Below are 23,630 nucleotides of genomic sequence, written 5' to 3'. Positions count from 1 at the left end.
TAAATGATATTCCAGGTACCTTTTTGAGTCTTTGTATTTGTGAGATGCATGATGAACTATCTACAGATGGGGTGAAGTGATTTCTGGGATTTGCTTCAAAATAAACTGGGCAGTGGGGAGCTGGTGGGCATACAGATGGCAATCATCATTGACACTGTGAGATGGCATATGAAGATCTTATCAGAAGTTCCTTTCTACTTTGGTATGTATTTGACATTTTCCTGAGTATAAAGCTTAGAAATCAAATCACGAAATTATGGATTCAAGTCTGGATTATGAATTGGCGTTAAGCCATCACTTGGATGGTTAATAGGGACCTGGGCCTGCCTGCACACACAGATCATCAGCTGAAAGGGAAGACCCACACTTGCTTTTAGGATTGCATGAGACTTTGGAAAGTCAGATATACAGAGGACTGTCCAGAAAGCTCAAGAAAAGAAACCCAGTGTCTCTGAAGACAGACTAAAGCCCTGTAACTTCCACTACCATCAGAAGCCTTCACATACTGAAATTTAAACTGAGATAAACATGCTGGTATTGAAAAACGAAAAAGACACACACCACCACAATATGAAGCAAAAGGTATAAGAAGCTCATAAATACTTTTGTTTCTGCTTTTTATACCTCAGTCAAAGGTGATGAGTTTCTCAAAAAAAAAAAAAAAAAAACCTTGCAGTTTGGATTTTCCAGTTTTGCATCACATCCTGCTTCAGGCCACCCTAAAACAAAACAAGAAACGAACAAACAAAACCCGCCATCCTTCCAATGCATTCTTTGAGGTCTGCAGCTTGAAGGCCTTTGGTTTTCCCTTTGGCTCAGTTCTCATGTTTGCATCTTCTTTGTCAATATGTTTATCTTCCTCACTTTCAAACTGCATTTCCCGTCCAGAAACACTACCTCAAGCATTATATTTAGCACTTCGCACAGAATTCCTCCTGCTGCATCAGGAAACAGAGCCCTGTAAGTGGAGGGTGGGATCCCAGGGTCAGGTGTTTCCTGGATAACAGCTCCATCTGAGATCTGTCCAAACTTCCAACTCCCCTGCCGTCCACTGAACTCCCCTCCACGTTAGGGCATATGTGATGGTGAACATCCACCAGCAAGCGAGGAACTGGTTTCGTGGGAGAGTTTCCACCTCCTGGGGGCGGGGGAAGCAGACTTTGTTGACCTCCATCTGTATTCTTGTAGACGGTGAATCTAAGCAGAATGTTACCTTGGTATATGATCTTTTTCTGTTCAACTGGATCTTCTCTGCTGGCTCAATGGTAAAGAATCTGCCTGCCGGTGTAGGAGACACAGGAGCTGCAGGTTCGATCCCTGGGTCAGGAAGGTCCCCTGGAGAAGGAAATGGCAACCCACTCCAGTATTCTTGCCTGGAAAATTCCATGGACAGAGGAGCCTGGTGGGCTACAGCTCACGGAGTTGCAAAAGAGTCGGATGCGACTTAGCAACTAAACAACAACAACCGTTCACCACTGGTTCACTTTAGGCAACGTTACAGAAGGGAGGTACAGAAGAAGACCCTGATGCTGGGAAAAACTAAGGGCAGGAGGAGAAGGGGCAACAGTGATGAGATGGTTGGATGGCATCACCAACCCAACAGCCATGAGTCTGAGCAAATTCCAGGAGATGGCAAAGGATGGGGAAGCCTGGCGTGCTGCAGTCCACCAGGTTGCAGAGTCGGACACGACTCAGTGACTGAATGGCAACAACAGAAGGGATGGTCTCTTCCCCCCTGGAGAACAGACCCAGTTGAATGGTAGATGAGGCAGTCAAGTGATCAAAATATCAGGTTGGTCACTAATGAAAGCTAGGTTGGGGGATAAGGTGCAGGAGAGGAGCTCCCATTGACTTACTAACATGCTCTCCATCTCACTTTCACCCTTGTGCTCCCAGCCCTGCAGCCTGGTTACAAAGAGCCCACATGCTGGGTCTGCAAGCACATCCTCTCAGCCGAGACTGTGCCTTACATTGGCCTGTGGCAGAGAGGGAAGAAGAGAGACTGATGCCTCTGTGCTTAGCGTCTTGTAATAGATAAGATCCTACCAGTGGAGCACATGGGCCGATGACTGTCACCAAGGAATCGAGTAACCGTGGGGGCTTGAGTGAGGAACAGGCAAGAGGGGTACACTCAAGGGTCTGTCACCTCACAGGTACTGGGAGGAGTGATGTGAGTGCCCCTTTCTAGGCTTTCTCTTTCAGCTGTGCCACACAGCATGTGGGATCTTAGTTCCCTGACCAGGGATCAAACCCATTCCCCCTGCATTGGAAGCACAGAGTCTTAACCACTGGGCCACCAGAAAAGTTCCTGAACATCCCTTTCTAGCAGATGAGTGTGTACTGGAGGTGGGGGACATGGCAGGTGGCAGGTGGCAGTTCAGGTTAAAGGAACAAAGAAAAGAAAACCAGGCATCAAGCTTCCCCTCCTAGGGATCAGAAAGCTAAAGAACGGATAAGACCATGAAGTGGTTGGTGTCAAATGAGTTATTGATTAGTCCAATTAACTAAGTGATAGTCTTTCATCTTACAGCTTTGCTGCCTGTATGCCTAATCAGATCCTCAGTGGTGAAGCGGAAGGTTAGCGGGAATTGTTTTTCAAACATGGAGCCAGAAGATAAAAAGGAAATCCAGTTTCTTGCTCAGAACCTAGGAGCAAAACTGACAACTGACCCTATGATGGTCTTGGCAGTAAGCTGATACACATGAGAAATGACATGGTTTTGAGCAACCTCTTAATTCAACTCAAATGTTTGTGGTCTCACTCCAGCAGATGGAAAAGGAAGTGAAGTGCTTATGTACTGAAATCATTGTCATTATATCTAGAATTATTGCTATTGTCTAGTCACTTAGTCATGTCCGACTCTTTGCAACCCCATGGACTACAGCTTACCAGGCTCCTCTGTCCATGGGATTTCCCAGGCAAGAATACTAGAGTGGGTTGCCATTTCCTTCTCCAGGGGATCTTCCTGACCCAGGGATCAAATCCATATCTCATGCATTGCAGGCAGCTTCTTTACTACTGAGTTACCTAGGAAGCTTTATATGATAATGGGGAGGAGGCACCCACACTCCACCCATGAGTGCTGTAAGACTTGAAGGTCCACCCAGGAGCCTTGCACCAGTGAAAGATGGAGTAGAGTCTGTTTATAATCTGTGTGTCAGGCAGTCCATGACGATGCAGAATGTCAGCTGCAAACTATCCTTGCAGCTCATAGCTGTGGATCCAGCCTCACTGTCCTTTTGTCACTTTTGTCCCAGAAAATGGGACAAATTGTGAATGAGCCATATACATGCATGGACTCATTCTTATCAAGTCTATGGTATTATACAGAATCACTGCAGGGCTTTTTCTAGCCTGGCAAAGGGAGCAGAGCATAGAAAATGAGCTTCTTTATTTTAAAAGTTAAATATCTCCGCCCTTGCCCATCATGCATTTAAGTTGAGAAATATACAAAGAAAAGGAAAGGAAGGGATGAACTAAGGCGGCATTAGCAACACCAACCAACCACAAATAGCTGGACAACTTGGTCCAAATTCCTGCTCTTGATGGAATTTTACTTAACAGATTCCTGTGGTCTCTAGTTCCCAGGATCCTGACATTAGGGTAGGGCTTCCCATGATGTATTTATCTACCCGTTCTCAAGGCGGAGACACAGTGAGGAGAGGGCTGGGAAGGGAAAAGTTCCCTCTATCCAAGGCCACAGGGGGATGAGGCCCCATCTGGGGACGTGCTTGTTTTATCCAGAGTCCTATTTGTCTCTGGTTTCCAAGAGCTGGAGAAAGAGAGGTGGAAGGAAGGAGAGAGGAAGAAAGAGTTCCTCATGGCCGTGGAAGCAGAAGACGATGTCCATTCTCAACAGGCCCCGGGTTTGAGATGTTACCCCAGAAACAGGACAGGATGCCTCCCATCTTCACTTTGGTGGACACAGAGGGGAACGACTCTTCTCTGGGCAAAGGTCACTGCCCAATTTGGGTGCCAGCTGGTGCTTTGGTTTTCATTCCCCACGAGAATGAAACAGCTCAGCCATGGACACTGCATACTGACCTCACTAAAAGCACTCAAAGAAAGGACAGCAGTAAGGACTAGTGAGCCCTACAAGGAGGGCTTCAGGACAGAGGAAGTTCTTCAGCTGGACCCTTGGGGTATTTATGGAAGGATCACTTCTCTAAAGCTGTTTCCTCATCTTTAAAATGAAGAAAGTGGGGGACTTCCCTGGAGGCCCAGTGGTTAGGATTTCACCTTCCAATGCAGGAGGGTGTGGGTTTGGTCCTTGGGCAGGGAGCTCTAAGGGGGCTTCCGTGATGGCTCAGCAGGTAAAGAATCCGCCTGCAATGCAGGAGACATAAGTCCCATCCCTGGGCCAGGAACATCCCCTGGAGGAGGAGATGGCGTTCTTGCCTGGGAAATCCCATGCACAAAGGAGCCTGGTGGGCTGCAGTCCAAAGGGTCTCCAAGAGTCAGACACGACTGAGCAACTGAACAACAACAAGGTTACAACTCACGACTGTTCCCTGGCTTCGTCACTCTCGGGCCTCTAACTCTCAAGAGTTGTCACAAAGCCACAGAGGGCAGTGAAGAAGGACGCAGACCCCGGGCTCCACCAGGTGCTTTCAGAGCCCAGTTATTAGTTATTAGTTGGGGACTCCTGGTGGGTCCCCTTCTCAACTCTATAATGTGGCCTGTAATAGTTAATGAACTATACAACGAACAGTTAATGAAACAGTGCAAGGCCAGGGACTGAACCATTGAACAAGTGTGTATTTTTTTTTTTTTTTTTTTTTTGCTGCACTATGTCTTCATTGCTGCACATGGGCTTTTTCTAGTTGCAAGCTGGGGCTACTCTCTAGTTGCTGTGCAGGGGCTTCTCATTGCTGTGACTTCTCTTGTTGCAGAGTGCAGGCTCCAGACTGGCTGGCTTCAGTAATTGCAGCTTGCAGGCTTAGTTGCTCTGCAGCATGTGGTATCTTCCTGGACCAGGGATCAAACTGTCCCTGCATTGGCAGGTGGATTCTTAACCACTGGACCACTGAAGTTCTGAACAAGTATTCTTGTTCGTCATGTTTTAAGGACACAGCCATGCCAGCCATCAAGTGATCACCTTCTATCTCCCACTGAGGGATGCTGAAAATTTTGAAGTCATGAATGTTAAAATATATAAACATCTATCGGCACAAAGACAGAAATATAGATCAATGGAACAAAACAGAAAGCCCAGAGATAAATCCACACACATATGGACACCTTATCTTTGACAAAGGAGGCAAGAATATACAATGAAGTAAAGACAATCTCTTTAACAAGTGGTGCTGGGAAAACTGGTCAACCACTTGTAAAAGAATGAAACTAGATCACTTTCTAACACCGCACACAAAGATAAACTCAAAATGGATTAAAGATCTAAATGTAAGACCAGAAACTATAAAACTCCTAGAGGAGAACATAGGCAAAACACTCTCCGACATAAACCACAGCAGGATCCTCTATGATCCACCTCGCAGAATTCTGGAAATAAAAGCAAAAATAAACCAATGGGACCTAATTAAAATTAAAAGCTTCTGCACAACAAAGGAAAATATAAGCAAAGTGAAAAGACAGCCTTCCGAATGGGAGAAAATAATAGCAAATGAAGCAACTGACAAACAACTAATCTCAAAAATATACAAGCAACTCCTGCAGCTCAATTCCAGAAAAATAAACGACCCAATCAAAAAATGGGCCAAAGAACTAAATAGACATTTCTCCAAAGAAGACATACGGATGGCTAACAAACACATGAAAAGATGCTCAACATCACTCATTATTAGAGAAATGCAAATCAAGACCACAATGAGGTACCACTTCACACCAGTCAGAATGTCTGCGATCCAAAAATCTGCAAGCAATAAATGCTGGAGAGGGTGTGGAGAGAAGGGAACCCTCCTACACTGTTGGTGGGAATGCAAACTAGTACAGCCACTATGGAGAACAGTGTGGAGATTCCTTAAAAAATTGCAAATAGAACTACCTTATGACCCAGCAATCCCACAACTGGGCATACACACTGAGGAAACCAGAATTGAAAGAGACACATGTACCCCAATGTTCATCGCAGCACTGTTTATAATAGCCAGGACATGGAAACAACCTAGATGTCCATCAGCAGATGAATGGATAAGAAAGCTGTGGTACATATACACAATGGAGTATTACTCAGCCGTTAAAAAGAATACATTTGAATCAGTTCTGATGAGATGGATGAAACTGGAGCCAATTATACAGAGTGAAGTAAGCCAGAAAGAAAAACACCAATACAGTATACTAACACATATATATGGAATTTAGAAAGATGGCAATGATGACCCTGTATGCAGGACAGCAAAAAAGACACAGATGTGTATAACGGACTTTTGGACTCAGTGGGAGAGGGAGAGGGTGAGATGACTTGGGAGAACGGCATTGAAACATGTATAATATCATGTAAAAATCGAATTGCCAGTCTATGTCGGATGCAGGATATGGCATGCTTGGGGCTGGTACGCGGGGATGACCCAGAGAGATGTTGTGGGGAGGGGGGTGGGAGGGGGGTTCAGGTTTGGGAATGCATGTACACCCGTGGTGGATTCATGTCAATGTATGGCAAAACCAATACAGAATTGTAAAGTAAAATAAAAAATAAATAAATTTTTAAAAAAATTAAAATATATATATATATAAACATCTATCAACTAATACATCAGAGCTCCATCTACCTGTCTCTGCTGAGGATGGCTACACTGGGGAAAATGTCTCCTGGGGAAGATTTTTTTTTACCATTTCATCAACTAAACCCCCTTAGGTGGCACTAGTGGTAAAGAACCCTCCTGCCAATGCAAGAGACTGAGAGACGCAGGTTCAATCCCTGGGTCAGGAAGATCCCCTGGAGGATGGCATGGCAACCTGCTCCAGCATTCTTGCCTGGAGAATTCCACCGACAGAGGAGCCTGGTGGGCTAGAGCCCACATTAATGGGGCTGCAAAAGAGTTGGATGTGACTGAGCAACTAAACGCAAACACACACACAAACACACAATGTAAAAATGGTCAAAGATGTGAACTGAAATTTCACTAATGAAGTTAAACAAATGGCTAATAACAGCATCATTAGTTATTAGAGAAATGCAAGTTAAAACCACAATGAGATGGTACTACTCACTCACTAGGATGGTGTTAATAAAAAACCAAGTACGACAAAGATATTGAGAAACTGTATCTCTCATATGTTGCCAGTGAGAATTGAAAATGGTGCTGACACTTTGGAAAACAGTCTGGCATTTTCATAGAAAGTTAAATTTGCCACTTGATTCAAGAATTCCACTCCTAGGAATCTACCCAAGAGGGATGAAAACACATGCTCACACAAAGATGCCTATGCAGATGTTCAGAGCAGTATTATTCATAACAACGCCCAACTAGGAACAATTCAAATGCCCATTAACTGATGAATGGATAAACAAAACACAACAGAATATTAAACAATAAAAAGGAAAAAAACTACTAATACATCCTTTGACATACATGAACCTCAAAAACACAGTTAAAACAGAATGAAAGAAGCCAGACACAAAGGCTAATTATTATATGACTCCATTTGTATTATATGTCTAGAAAAGGCAAACTTATAGAGGCAGAAAGCAGATTAGCTGTTGCCGATTTTTTGGGCTCCAAAATCACTGCAGATGGTGATTGCAGCCATGAAATTAAAAGACGCTTGCTCCTTGGAAGGAAAGTTATGACCAACCTAGATAGCATATTCAAAAGCAGAGATATTACTTTGTCAACAAAGGTCCGTCTAGTCAAGGCTATGGTTTTTCCAGTGGTCATGTATGGATGTGAGAGTTGGACTGTGAAGAAAGCTGAGCGCCAAAGAATTGATGCTTTTGAACTGTGGTGTTGGAGGAGATTCTTGAGAGTCCCTTGGACTTCAAGGAGATCCAACCAGTCCATCCTAAAGCAGATTAGCCCTGGGTGTTCATTGGAAGGACTGATGCTGAAGCTGAAACTCCAGTACTTTGGCCACCTCATGCAAAGAGTTGACTCATTGGAAAAGACCCTGATGCTGGGAGGGATTGGGGGCAGGAGGAGAAGGGGACGACAGAGGATGAGATGGCTGGATGGCATCACCGACTCTATGGACATGAGTTTGAGTGAACTCCGGGAGTTGCTGATGGACAGGGAGGCCTGGTGTGCCGTGATTCATGGGGTCACAAAGAGTCGGACACAACTGAGCGACTGAACTGAACTGAACTGAATTAACCTAATCAACTCCAAACGGGTATGAGAGAACTTCTTGGGCTGATGGAAATGTTCTAAAATTGGATTGTGGTGATTGTCAGACAACTTCATAAATTTGTTAAAGATCATTGAATTGTACACTTATGATGAGTGAATGTAAAGGTATACAGGTCATGCCTCAACAAGATAGTTTAAAAATTTGAAAACGTGAAACAGAGAGATCTAAAAATCCAACTGTAATACAATTGACTCTATTTTTTTATGAAACATTTCTGCTGCTGAAGTGAATTTAGAATTTGGAATGAGTATGCAAATCTAATTGATAGATCTCCAAGAAGACCAGTTTTAGGTACACAATGATATGTAAAGATATAAATATTCAGTAAACTCTGTTGTCTCGATAGCAATTTACTATTTGCTAAGCTTTGTTCAGTGCAATCTGCAGCCCTTCTCAGGGGGTATTACTGCTCGATATAAGTAATAATTAATTAAGAGCTCAACTCTGAGCTAGAAGCTAGCAGAAAGGCAAAGAAAGCCAAACAGATGTCCCCAAAATGTCTTTGATTCTTCTAGCAAGTTTCCTAATTACCACTAATACCATCAGGTGCCGTGGGCTGGAAAATACTCACTTCCTGTCAAGAATAGCAATAAAATAGTTGCCCAGAAAAAGGAAAAACCCGTTAATTCTTATGTACCTGCAGTTGAAATGTTAAGTATAAAAATCAGCTCATGCAGTGAATCAACATTGATCATCATGACCACACAGGGAGGATGTCAGGGACTGCTGAAAGAAGAAAATGAGGAGGCTTCCCGGGAGGCCCAGCACTCAGGGCTCTGTGCTTCCACTGCAAGGGGCACAAGTTTGATCCCCAGGTGGGGAACTAAGATCCTACAAGCCTCACGGCTAAAAAGTAAATAAATAAATACAATTTTTTAAAAAATGAGGAAAATGACTAGGGGGACAGATTTGCACTATCAAATATCAAGGTAATTTTGGAACACTAGTAAATTGGCATTCCAATAGAATAGAGGAAACCAGATACCAAAACATAACCACATGATATTGTATCACAAGGTAACAGAAAAACGATATATTATACTACAACAATGAAATGAAGCTTACCAAAAACTCAGATAGAAAACAACTGAAAGCAAGTTCAGTAAATTTTTTCTATAAATGTCCAGATAGTAAATATTTGATGCTTTGTAGATCATATCAAACACTATAAAAAATGAAATGGCAGGCCACAAAACAGAAGTAAATATTTGTAACCTGTATAACCAATAAAGGATTAGAACACAGAATATGTTAAAAGTTCTGACAAATCAATAAGAAAAAGATAAATGCAACAAAAATGGACAAAGTGCAACAGTCTCTGCCCAGAAAAGGGAACAGCAAATAACCAGCGATCATAAGATGACCAACACCGTTAGTAACCGGGGAAACGGAAAATCAAGCCATAGCAAGGTATCATTTTGTCCCTAGTTGACTGGCAGATGTAGAAAAGACTGTGAAATAAGCAGAACACTTACACATGCTGGTAGAGGTACAAACTGGTTAAAGGAAAGTACAGTAAGACACCTTTTACATAAACTTAGCATACATTCCTAGGTTTCTTATAGTTTCTGGTACTTCCCAAGGCTCAGAAATTTGTCAGGGTCGCACAGCTAGTAAGAGGTTCTAAATCCTTTATTCCTTCCACGTGACCTCCGTAAACATAAACACACACACACCCTGGAATCTTTCTCCAGGACTCCCAGTCTCTTCCCCACCAAACTTCCCAAACTCTCTGTGTCTGGGTCTTCCACTGGCCGGATGCGCTGGTCACCTGACTTGTTGTTGTTTAGTTGCTCAGTGGTGTCCGACTCTTTGCAACCCCATGGACTGTAGCCCGCCAGGCTCCTCTGTCCATGGGATCCTCCAGGCAAGAATACAGGAGCAGGTGCCATTCCCTTCTCCAGGGGATCTTCCCAACTGAGGGATCAAACCCACATCTCCCGCATTGCAGGCGGATTCTTTATCATCTGAGCCACCAGGGAAGCCCCACTTGCTTGGTACCTCTCCAGATACAGACCGTCCCCTTTCTTTAATCACATGTCACCACCCAGTCTGAGCTCCAAACTTTGGGCTTCCAGTGTCAGCAGAGAGAAGGCACTCAGTATATATTTGTCAGCTGACCAGTCAGTATTTTCCCTGATGCCATTATGGAAGAGAGCGCTGGATTTGGCCACTTCCACCAGTTCTACATGAAATATCAAGTTCCTTGCCTTCCCACGTTCATGTTCAAGTGCTCTGATCCCTTCTGGTCAGCAGAAGGTCCTGAAGGTCAGCCTGGGTCTTGAAGCCTCAAAGCAGACAGCACACCAGGCAGCCCGGAGACAATTTTCTTGTGAACTTCAGTATAAACAGCCCAAGTGCCCAACACAAACCTTTTTTGTCACTCAGTAGGAAGAAGCCCCTCCCCATCCACAGAAGACCAGGTGGCTTCTTTTCAAATATGCTAGTTGCCCAGCTTCCACATTTTCAGCCCGATTTTTGCCTGACTTGAAAATAAAGCCTTGACACTAATGGCTTGAATGGGAACGCTGACAACACTGAGCATTGAGAACCAACCACTACTCCAGGAAAGGAAACACATAGAGGGCAGCAGGTAGAGCCCCAACCTGCGCACAGTAGGGCCGCCTCTTTCCAGCCTGGCCTTCGTGTGGCCACGCAGACCCAGGTTCTGACCTGACGTCCACACTGTGGGCTTGCGGAAATGAGATTGCATCTTCTTCCTGTTCTCTCTGGATAAACTGGAGCTAGTTTGGGAATTCCTTGGTGGCCTAGTGGTTAAGACTTGGCATTTTCACTGCCAAGGGCACAGGTTCAATCCCTGGTCAGGGAATTAAGATCCCATAAGCCACATAGAGTGACCAAAAAAAAAAAAAAGAAGTGGATTTAGTTTTGCCTCTTTCAGTTACGTTGGAGGGAGAGTCTGGACCCTGAGCTTGGGAGGAGCCACTTCTGAAGCCCCACATAAGGCACACACGTGTGGACCCAGGTCTGGGTCCTGCCTACTTAACGTGTGATTTCTCCCTTGCCAGCCGTCCACTCTGAAAGGAGTGCAGGCTGCATTTAAGACCACTTGTCCTGGGTGACGCGGAGAGCTGCCTCCATAATCTGAGATCTGGGCCCTGATTCAAACGTTAACAGCTCCGTCTGGATAGTAGCCTGAATGCGCTGCGTTGGTGGAGGCGGCTCCTCTGATTCTCACAGGAATGAGTGAGATACTTTTCCATGTTTTCCTCTCCTTGGATGGAAATTTACCGATGAGGTTGATGTGACTGTCCTTATTTTAGAAATGAGGATACTGAGCCTCAGAGAGGTTAAATCAGTGTCATGAATTGACCCCAACTACAGTGTTAATTCAAAAAACTAAGATCATGGTATCTGGCCTCATCACTTCCTGGCAAATAGATGGGGAAAAAATGGAAACAATGGAAGGTTTTATTTTCTTAGGCTGCAAAATCACTGCAGATGTTAACTTCAGCCATGAAATTCAAAGACGCTTGCTCCTTGCGAGAAAAGCTATGACACACCTAGATAAAATATTAAAAAGCAGAGGCATCACTTTGCCAACAAAGATCCATATAGTCAAAGCTATGATTTTTCCAGTAGTCATGTGAGATTTGGATCATGAAGATGGCTGAGCACCAAAGAATTCACGCTTTCAAACTATGGTGCTAGAGAAGACTCTTGAGAGTCCCTTGGACAGCAAGGAGATCAAACCAAAGTCATTTCTAAAGGAAATGAACCCTCAATGTTCTTTGGAAAGACTGATGCTAAAGCTGAAGCTCCAGTACTTTGGCCACCTTATGCAAAGAGCTGACTCACTGGAAAAGATCCTGATGCTGAGAAAGACTGAGGGCAAGAGGAGAAGGGGACCACAGAGGGCAAGCTGGTTGATGGCATCACTGACTCAATGGACATGAGTTTGAGCCAACTCCAGTAGATAGTGAAGGACAGGGAAGCCTGGCATGCTGCAGTCAGTGAGGTCACAGAGAGTCGGACACAACTGAGTGACTGAACAACAACGAAGTGTTAATAAGTGAGAGAGATAAGATTCAAAACCAACAGTGAGGGATTTCCCTGGTGGTCCAGCAGCTGAGACTCCATGTTCCCAGTGCGGGGGTCTGGGTTTGATCCCTGGTCGGGGAACTAGATCTCACATGCTGCAACTAAGCCCTTGGGCAGACAAATAAATATTTTTTTTTTAAGTGTGATGGGATGGGGTTCAGGACACACTCCCCCCAGTTATGGCACCTTGGCATCATGAATGCTTCCAGTTGCAGGCATTTGAGCAAACGGCAGGTGCAGGAAGGTCACTACTCTTTTCCCCGACTCTTCTCCCTTGAGACGGGCCATAAATCCCTCAAGAAGGGGGCCCCTCTGCAAACCCCAAGGAAGGGAGCAGCCTTATTTCCAAAGACAAAGGGACACCAAAAAGAACCCAAGAGGACAGGCCTGGCTGCGTTTCAACCAGTTTACAACACTTCCTTGCCCTGTTTGACCTCCCCTATTAGATGTTAAAGAATCTGCCTGCACTGTGGGAGACCTGGTTTTGATTCCTGGGTCAGGATGATCCCCTGGAGAAGCGAATGGCAACCCACTCCAGTATTCTTGCCTGGAGAATTCCATGGACAGAGGAGCCTGGCGTGTACAGTCCATGGGGTCACAAAGAGAGAAACAGGACTGAGCGACTAACACTTTCACTTTTCTTTCTACACGTCTGCCTGCTCCTCACCAACCCCAGCAGAGAAGCACCCAGGTCTGACTGTTTCTCCATGTCTTCTTCCCCTTGTGAGGGCTCCCATGCCATGCATAAATGTGAGAAATGGAACATTTCCTGCCATATCAGTAAACAAGGATGTCACAGTCATCAGCGATTACAGACCTCCAGTGTGAACCGGTGAGCCCTGAGGACACTCCAGAAGGAAAGAATACCTGCCATCTAGCAGCCACCAGACTGCAGCCCCTCCCTCTGGTGAGCCTCCGGGAAACTCAGGAGCTGAAAACAGGACCCTGGCCCCAGATCGCTGAGGTGTATATATCAAAGGAATGATTTCAGTGAGCCCAGACTCTTGCATCTTCCCATACATAGAAAAGTGCTAAATTCCTTATCCTGGTATATCTGGTTTTCTTTAGTTAACAATACTCATTTGAGGTTCAGACTACCAGCCCTTTATATACCAGCCCTGCAAAACTTCTATATAACCTGGCTCCCCTCACCTCTTTGGAGAAGTTCTCTCCAGGTCTACTTGAGATGCTGTCTGCTGGACAGCATCTGAATTGTCTCCTGAGAATTTCCACCAAATAAAACATAACTCTCAATTTTAAGGTTGTGACTATTCTTTTAAAAGATCTGTTTTATTATTTATTTTATTTCTTGACTGTGGTGAGTCTTCATTGCGGCACCTGGGCTTTCTCTAGTTGTGGTGAGTAGGGGCTAGTCTCTAGTTGCAGTGTGTGAATATTTTTTAAGTCAACAGATGTGTATGCTTTTCTCCTGTTAATCTGTCTTTGTCAGTTTGATTTTCAGACCAGCCAGGGACTCTAAGAGAGTTCAGAAATACTTTTTCCTTCTCTACAGGTGCCACACTGTCCCACCCTTGCTACTCAGAGTGGTGCTCATGGACCAGCAGCATCCTCATCAGGGAATGGCCACTCACTCCAGTGTTCTTGCCTGGAGAATCCGCACGGACAGAGGAGCCTGGTTAGCTACAGTCCATGCGGTCACAAAGAGTCGGGCATGACGGAGCAATTAACACTTACTTATTAAACTCTAATATCCATATTAGATATCATGCCATCCAGAGTTGGAGGAAACATGAAACAGAATTTTGCAAACAGAAACCACCCTGGCTGGCTCAAGGAATTCATGACTGAATTCCTTTCTTACAAAAGAAGGAATTCCTTTCTCACAAAAGCAAAAGTATTCCTTTCCCATCCACTGCTCTGTTGCTGAGCTCTGGGGAAAGATGGTGACCTGAACACCTGCCTCTGATTCTCAACTTTCTTGAAACCCTTCTGAACATGGGGAAAAGATCACAAGGTTTTGGATGCTGGAAAGCATGTCAAAGCCAAACCCAGCAGTACAGAAAGCCAAGATTCTCCACCATTGACATTACAACACCCCCAAAATGCCCAGGAAAAGACTGGTCAGGCACTTCCTGGGGGTGGGGAGGGCTACAGGGTGTTGGATAACAGGTTAGGTCTGCAGGTTAGGGTTCCAGGAGCCAAGGGAGAGGGGGTGCTTCCCTACTGCAGCCCCCAGTGGGCACAACTCATGTCATTTCCCCACCTCTCAGGGCAGGATCCCCTCTTAAGTTTGCTGATGCTCCTGTCTGCTGTGTCCATAGACTAGACCTCTGGTTTCCTTATGGAACTGGAGAGGCCATTGGAATGCTGGGGACCCACAGACCTCCAAAACATATGGCAAATCCATCTCTTTCTCTCCGTGCCCACAACTACTGCCCTAGTTTCGGCTGCCATCACCTCCTGCCTCCTGACTGCCCATTCTCCAGGGTCAGGCCCCTGTGTCACACCCTCCAGTCGTTTCCCACTGCTTCTTGGATAGAACAAAATCTTTCACTTGGCCTCCCGGCCCAGGCTGACCCACCCCTTCGTCCAGCCTCTGGTTTGTCTTCCAGCCACCTGGTTACTCCTTCCCCCTTCTGCCCCTGGGCTTCTGCTCACAGCACCCTTCCTTCCGTCCATCCTTGATATTACAGACTGAATGTTTGTATCCTTCCCAAAACCCACATGTTGAAGCCCCAGTCCCTAGGTGACTGTATTTGGAGACAAGGCCATTATGAAGGTTATTAAAGTTACATGAGGTCATAAGGATGGGACACTGATCCAGTAGAATTCACGTCCATATTAAGAGAAAACACCGCAGGCCACCAGGGTTCCCCCACCGCACCAGGTGAGGACACAGCTGGAAGACAGCCGGCCAGCTATGCCATGTACAGGCTAGGAAGGGAGCCTTACCAAACGCCAGATTGGCTGGAGCTCTCCTCTCAAGGAAGCTGAGAAACAAATGTCTGTTGTCTATTCTGTTATGGCGGGGCTTCCCAGATTGGTCAGGGGTGAGGAATCCGCCTGGCACGCAGGAGACGTGGGTTTGATTCCTGGGTCAGGAAGATGCCCTGGAGAAGGAAATGGCTCCCCACTCCGGTATTCTTGGCTGGGAAATCCTATGGACAGAGGAGCCTGGCAGGCTACAGTCCATGGGGTCACAGGAGTCGGACACGACTGAGTGACTGAGCACACACACACGCACGTACACGCACACGCGCACACACACACACATTCTGTTATGGCAGCTCTAGCTGACAAACATACTCAGCTAAGCTCTACGCTTCAGGTCTCTACTCAAAGCACTTCTGATTCCCCACTCCTGTGCCACACTCCCATTTGGGCAGGACCCCTGATTCGGAGTGTCGCAGCAGTGGTATTCTCCTTTGCAGGACTTTTCACAATAGCCTTAATTGATTGTGTAATTATCAGGGCTTCTCCACTAGCTCGTGCCTGCTCAAGGTGGAGACAGCAGCTGGGTCATGCAGTGATGTAAACCCAGCACCTGGCACACAGGGTCCAGAGCATAGTAGATGCTTTATAAATATTTTTAAGATGTCATCATGAAAGCTGTCCCTGAATTTGAAGAAATCTTCTGGAGCAGTTTTTAGTTTTGTTTCTAATTCTACAACCTTATAGGAGAAAGGGAACCAGTCTTAGAGTTTGTATCACCCTTCTTACTTTGTAATACAGAACTCAGTTCAAGTACATATATCAGCTTTATGAACTTTATCAGCTAAAATACATATATTTATGTTGTAGTTGTTGGTGCTGTTGTAAAGTTTTTTTTTTTTAATGTGGACTATTTTTAAAGTCTTTATTGAATTTGTTACAATATTGCTTGTTTTATGTTTTGGTTTAGGGGTCATGGGTCATGTGCAATCTTAGCTTCCCTACCAGGGATCAAAGCAGCACCCCGTGCACTGGAAGGCAAAGTCTTAACCACCAGACCACCAGGGAAGTCAGTGCTGCCTTATATTCTGCCAGTTTTACTGCATAGAAAGGATGCCAGGAAAATCTCCCAGTAGAACCGAGGCCTCCCAGGGAATGCTGTCTTATCACTTGGCTTTTTGCTTGTGGTTACCAGAATGTCCTTTCAAGTGGTTCAAGCCTGTGGGCCTGGAGTTGTATACAAAATGGTGCAGTGTGTAACTGTGACAGTCTGAATGTGGGTCAAATGCTAGATCCGCGAGCCCAGCCTGTGAGTGACCGTCAGCGCTGAGATCTGAGGAGAGGACAGCTCATCCGGGCAAGTGCGGGCTAGTCCTGGAGCACCCAGCCTCTCTCCGCAGAGCCGTGACTATACCCAGCTAACCCCACAGAAAAAGCAGCTCTCCCAGCCTTCCCCTGGCCTGAGCTATTCTGTGTACAGCCTAGTATCTATTAACATGAGTGGGATCATCTTTTGTCATAAACTAAATGTTTGACTCCCTCAAAATTCATATTCACAAGGCTAAAGCCCTTATTCCCAGTGCAATGGTCTTTGGAGGTGGGGCCTTGGGGGTGGTAATTAGGTTTAGCTGAGGTCATGAGGATGGGACCCCCTCGCCATGAAGGCATTAGTGGCCTTATAAGAAGAAGAGACCAGGGACATTACTGGTGGTCCAGTGGCTAAGACTCCACACTCCCAGTGCAGGGGGCCTGGGTTTAGTCCCTGGTCAGGGAACTCGATCCCACAAGACACAACTAAGACTTCTCACACCAGGTGAAGGCCCCGGGGCGTGCTCTAGATAAGACCCAGTGCAGCCGAATAAATAAATAAAAATACTAAAAGGAAGAATAAGAAGAGACCAGAGCCCCCTGTCTCTAGACACAAGGAGGATATAGGATGAAGACAGCTGTCTGCAAGGCAGGAAGAGGGCCCTAACGAGGAGCTGAACTCACAGCTCCTGGTTCTGGACTTTCCAGTCTCCAGAACTATGAGAAATCAACTTCTGTTGTTTTAGCTGCCCAGTCTGAAGTACTTTGTTATAGCAGCCCAAACATACTAAGGCCCCCCTCCAGCCACCCACCCCCGGCACCTTCACTGGATTCTCTCTGGTCTGGAGATGGCTTCCTTCCTCCCAGAGTCTCCATGTAAGGCAGTTACTGAGTTTACATTTTGTTTTTTCATTTATTTTTTATTCTTTAAAATTCCGGCAGCGCAGAGTCCTCATTGCAGCTCGCAGGCGTCTATAGTTGTGGCACACGGGCTCCAGAGCGCAGGCTCAGCCCTTAGTTGCCTTGCAGCGTGTGGGATCTTAGTTCCCCAACCAGGAATCACACCCAGTCCCCTGCATGAGAAGGTAGAGTCTTAGCCACTGGACCACCAGGGAAGTCCCTGAGTTTACTTTTGTTTGACTCCTACCTGGGGACACCGTCTGTGTAGAGACTCACTTTGAAGAAAGTACCTGCCCTTAATCTCACTCGATAAACTAGAAAATTAGTCTTTAGGGAAAATGTTACCTAATAACCTTCATAAGCACAGAGACAGACAGAGGTCACCCTTTGCACTGTTTTTAATGCCTGCGTGTCTTACTGATTTCTCACAGATGACTGCTGCTGCTGCTGCTGCTGCTAAGTCGCTTCAGTCGTGTCCGACTCTGTGCGACCCCATAGATGGCAGCCCACGAGGCTCCCCCATCCCTGGGATTCTCCAGGCAAGAACACTGGAGTGGGGTTGCCATTTCCTTCTCCAATGCATGAAAGTGAAAAATGAATGTGAAGTCGCTCAGTCGTGTCCGACTCTTAGCGACTCCATGGACTGCAGCCCAGCAGGCTCCTCCGTCCATGGGATTTTCCAGGCAAGAGTACTGGAGTGGGGTGCCACTGCCTTCTCTGCACAGGTGACTGAGTCATTCCCTAATATTGGTCCAAGTCTTCTGAACATTTTTATACTGGTCACTTTATTCTAAAGTTCAGATTGTTCCTAAGAGAAAAGTTTCCTGGTTCAAGCATTTGAGTTATTTCACGGCTCTTCTATGAAGCCACATGGCTTCAGAAAGCCACAGCTTTACGCAGGGTATCAGCCATGCACAGAAGCCTATCATACACAGACATCCTAGGTCCCACTATTTCTCTTTATTTTAGCCAGTTTATTAGGTACCTAATGGGCCCTTAGCTTTTTTTCTGTTTATTTTCTTTCTGGGAAGAGTCATGTTGAGACGGACAAAAGGCCAGCGCTCAGAAAATCAGTTATTGTTCCGCCAACAATCAGAAACCTATGCCTGAAGACCTGAAGATCTGATGCTGACACAGGCCTATCCCATTCTCACATCCACAAGGGGTTTATTTTTAATAGCAGTGATGCTTCAGGGGATATAAGGGACACACAGAGAAAGGGAAAGCAAACAAGTGAACAGATAAGCAAAGTGCTTCCTGTGACAGAAGGGCCTCCCCCAGTCACAGTGTTCGTCGAAGGCCATCTAGTGGATCCACGTGGGAAAAATGCTCAGTGCTCAGGGGAGACCAGGGCACCGGGTGCCCAGGGAGGGGAGCGGGCCCTTCAGGACTCAGAGTCCAATTTCTTCTCAGGAAGAAGAGCGGTCAGTCTCCTCAACTCCCATCGGCTCCTGTGTCCTGTCATTTCACATTTCTTGGGGAAGGTGATGGGCCTGACGTGCATGTGTGAAGACCAGAAGGGGATGAAAAATAGTAGTTATATCTACTAAACTGTGGGCTTCTCTGGTGGCTCAGATGGTAAAGAATCTGCCTGCAATGCAGGAGACCCGGGTTTGATCCCTGGGTCGGGAAGATCCCTGGAGAAGGAAATGGCAACTCACTCCAGTGTCCTTGCCTGGAGAATTCCATGGACAGAGGAGCCTGGCGGGCTACGGTCTATGGAGTCACAAAGAGTCAGACACATTGGAGCAACTAATACATTCACTTTTTCTACTAGACTGCACAAAGCTGGGGACTCGGTTAAAGGTATGGACCTCTAACACATACACAAAAGCAATCCACGATTCCCATAAACAGAGATGCCAGCATTGCAGGGTTTTATTCATTCACCAAATATTACTTGAGTTCCCAGTATGTGGGCATTACCGTGTGCATAGCATAGCTTTGACCTGATGTCTAAAGGAAGGAAAAGGCTTCACCCATGTAAAATTAGCTAAAGGGAAAGGGCCGTGAGATGTCACCCTGCAACAGAGAATCAGGGAAGAAGCTTCCATGGGGAGGTGGGATTATTTTCCTCTTTGGGTTTATTTTTGGTTATAGTTAAACAAAATAATACACACTTTTGAAACTTGAAAAAAGCAGAAGGGAACTCTCCCCTCATTTCGCATGTACTTCCAGTCTCAGCAGGAAACCACTATTGAGGGTTCACTTGTGTAATTCCTGGAGGTTTTAAACTGGGCCTTAAAGAATGAAAAGGATCGGTCAATGGGAGGAAATGGGAGAGGGGCAGGAGAGTGGGACACTTTGGAAGGGAAAGGGTTAATTCCAGGTAGCACCCAGCTGCGTTATCATTGTGATATATGAATTTTCTGATAGTCTCAGGCCCCGTGAGTTTCTAATAGTACTTATAATTAAAAAAAAAAAAAAAAGGAGAGAGAGAAGAAAAAAGAACTAGTTAATTCATTCCAGATACCTGGCTTTTTTCAAATTCCCCAGATATTTTTTTTCTCCTTTGGTTTGACCACAAAGTGAACCCAAGAGTATGAATCATCAGCCTTCATCTCATGAATGTTTTATTCCAAGAACTTTCAGAACTTTTTATATTGCATTCAAATCCTCAGGCAACTCAGTATTCTCCTGCTCTTGCTGGCCTTGGAGGGAAGGGCTGTGTTTATTTTTAAGTGTGGGGGCGCCGGCTCTGCAGTTAAGTTAGGCTTTAACTCCCCAGTCAGCTGAGTTGGAGTGGGAGCAGCTCAGTCTCTGCAGACCTCCTGTACTAGTCTTGGTGCCCTTCCTCCGGACAACTGCACCCACCTCTGCCAGAAGATTTAGCAATCCACAGCAAATTGCTGCGAAGTATTGGGCTACGTCTCTTGGACAGCCAGGAGGTCAAACCAGTGAATTCCAAAGGAAATCTGCCCTGAATATTTATTGGAAGGCCTGATGCTGAAGCTGAAGCTCCAATACTTTGGCCACCTGATGCGAAGAACCCACTCATTGGAAATAAGACCCTGATGCTGGGAAAGATTGAGGGTGGGAGGAGAAGGGGGCAACAGAGGATGAGATGGTTGGATGGCATCACTGACTCAATGGACTCAAGTTTGAGTAAATTCCGGGAGATGGTGAAAGAAAGGGAAGCCTGGCGTGCTGCAGTCCATGGGGTCGAAAACAGTCAGACATGACTGAGCAACTGAACAACAACAACAAATGCAGCCCATAATATCCAGGCAGCCAGTCTGCTCCCTGTGATGATGGGCTCAGTGCCTCGGACCTCCAACATTTGCAGAAGGAATATAGGAATAATGACCAAAGAAATTCTCTATCCAGGAAGCATCCAGTGCATCAGCCACCAGCCACAGCTGGGCACTCTCCCCAGGCAGGAAGTTGGACTCAGCCCCCCGGTGGGTGTCCCAGCTCACTCACCCTGGAGGAGACTTAGAACTTTCCAGGCTTCAGTGGCCCATGCAGGACACACCCTCCCTGAGCCTCTCCGGCCCACCACTTCTCCAGGCAGCCGTGACCACAGTCAGGGTGTCCCACAAAATCCTTGTTAGCCTGCTTCCTGCGGGGTGTCTGTGCTTCCCTCCCCGACTCCCTCCCAACCTTCAGAGGGACCCAGCCCGCTGTCCAGAGCATGGACAGCCGAGCACAGTGGACGGCCTAGCATCTGAGTCCGCTCAGACCCTGTACCACTGACCTCTTGGCCCACATTTCCTGTTTCTTTTCCTTAGCTCTTTAGGCCCTGGATTCCTACTCAGTGTCCTCAGGTTCTCTGTGTTACTAGCTGCTGCTGCTACCAGAACAATCCCTCTAAAACTGCTGGAGGCCCAACAGTGGGGGAGGGGGTATTGGAGGGGCGTGGAGGAAGGGGAGGGTGTGACAAATCAGGAGAGTAGCGTTGACATATATACACACCATGTGTACGATAGACAGCTAGTGAGAACCTGCTGTATAGCACAGGGAGCTCAGCCTGGCACTCTGATGACCTAGAGGGGTGGGATGGGGGAGGGGAGGGAGGGAGGCTCAAGTGGGGGGAATATATGTATACGTGTAGCTGATTCACACTGCTGTACACCAGAAATGAACACAACATTGTAAAGCAATTATATCCCCCCCCAAAAAACTGGGGGGACTTCCCTGGTGGTCCAGTGGTTAAGAATCCACCTTGCAATGCAGGGGATGGGGGTTTGATCCCCGGTCGAGGAACTGAGATCTCACATGCCACGGAGCAACTGGCCCACGTGCTACAACTATGGAGCCGGAGCAGCACAACTGGAGAGTCTGCATGATGCAACGAAGATTCCACATGCTGCAACGAAGACGGGACGCAGCCAAATAAACAAGTATTAAAAAAAAAAAAATGCTGGCAACCCACGATAGTAAGGGCTGATTTCTTGTTCATGTCACATGCCCACTCTGGCCTGGTGGAGGAACCCAGCTCACTAGAATTATTAAGGGACCTGGGTGGATGGAAGCTCCCAAAGCCTCCTGCTGTAGTTCATTGGCCAAACCAGCCACACGGCCGTGCCTCATCCCAGTGGGAGTGAAGGATGGTCCTGCCATGCTCCAGGAAGACAGCAGAACTGGATGGATTTTCTGCAGGGCTGTGGAGCCCGGCTCCCAGATATGTCTTCTCCCCACAGTGTGGTTGGACTTGTTTGTCAGCCAGGCTGACCTTGGCCGTCCCACCCGGCTCTCAGCATTGCTTGCTCCCTGCTCCAATCCACCCACAGTTGCAGGGGAATAAATCTCTCTGGCTGAGGAATCCTGACCACTACTTCCTGCCAGAGGAAGGAACTGATCATCGTTCATGGGAGATCAGAGTGGTGTTATTAAACAGGATTCCCAGAGCACTTCCAAACACCTTCTCAGCCAGCAGTTTTCAAGTAGCCAGCCAAGGAAGTTCCACCAACGTTCCTTAAGCCCATTTTCTGTGCCAAGTACTCTGGGAGATGCTGGGGTTACACCTACCGGCCACACGCCATCCCTGCTGTGAAAGGACTAGCGTGCCAACAAGCAGATTCAAAAATACCCCAAGCAAGTCTTACCTCATTTACTACACCAGAACCTCAGCAGGTAGGGATGGGCCAAGGGAGGCATCTGAAGGGAGTGAGCCAGAAATCTGGCGTCAGTGGGATCAGCTGTGCCCAGCAACAAAGCCTCCAGTGGGGTGCAGAGGGCTCAGCCACGCGGCTGTCTATGGCAGAGAAGTCATGTCAGGAAACCTCGTTATTGCCCACACTCAGGCAGATCAAACAGAACATAAAATCGTTGCTTCCAGCAAACCAAGGCTTTGTATTTTAATGATGCGTCTAGTGGCCTCTGCAGGGACTTGACTCTCAGCTACGCCACTCACAGGCCTGCCACTCTCTGCGTTGCTTTGTCATCTGTAAAGGGAAGTTTTTGTGAGGATTAAGTGAGGTACTCTATATTAGCAGTCTGCAACCTTTTTGGCACCAGGGACCATGGAAGACAACTTTTCCACAGACTGGGGAGGGGGAGCAAGGGATGATTTCGGGATGACTCACGCATGTTACACTTATTGTGTACTTTATTTCTATTATTATTGCATTGTGATATATAATGAAATAATTATATAATGCACCATAATTTTTTTATAAAGGAGGAAAAGGTTTACCTGAAAATTAGTCCCTTGTGATAATGAACAAGATTACAGTTGCATAGCAACTGAATAAAAGAATCAGATCATCAGGCATTAGATACTCATATGAAGCACACGACCTAGACCCCGCCATAGATCCCTACTATGCAGTTCCCAGTAGGGTTCAAGCTCCTAAGAGAATCTAATGCTGCCCCTGATCTGACAGGGGGTGGAGCTCAGGCAGTAATGCAAGCGATGGGAAGCGGCTGTAAAGGAGATGAAGTTTCATTCACTTCCCTCCTGCTCTGCAGCCATGGGCTATTAGGAGCCCATGGACCAGGACCAGTCCACGGCCTGGGGGGTGCAGAGCCTTGCTATATACAAAGTACTTACTGCAGTGCCAGGAAACGGTGGCTTCTGCTAATGTCCCTGGAAGCAGGTCCAAGCACCTGCAGTGGGCACCCAACCCATGTGACATCCAGAGAGAGGGATTTTTATCCCCCTCCCTCTTTTATAATAAAAATCTTTCAGTAGTAATTAAGAAATTGAATAAATAAT

At 46.4% G+C, this 23,630-nt stretch overlaps 1 non-coding gene across 1 annotated transcript; it reads left to right on the top strand.

Annotated features, from left to right (window-relative positions):
• The first annotated feature begins 11,065 nt into the window (after window positions 1-11,065).
• Window positions 11,066-11,138, top strand: TRNAE-UUC. Its single transcript has one exon. It is a non-coding gene; the product is annotated as a tRNA-Glu (tRNA).
• The last annotated feature ends 12,492 nt before the right edge of the window (window positions 11,139-23,630 follow it).

The sequence above is a fragment of the Oryx dammah genome, unplaced genomic scaffold (assembly GCF_014754425.2).
Source record: "Oryx dammah isolate SB20612 unplaced genomic scaffold, SCBI_Odam_1.1 HiC_scaffold_25, whole genome shotgun sequence".
Taxonomy (NCBI): domain Eukaryota; kingdom Metazoa; phylum Chordata; class Mammalia; order Artiodactyla; family Bovidae; genus Oryx; species Oryx dammah.
The sequence above is the reverse complement of the archived record's forward strand: the minus strand, read 5'-3'. Positions and strand labels throughout refer to the sequence as shown.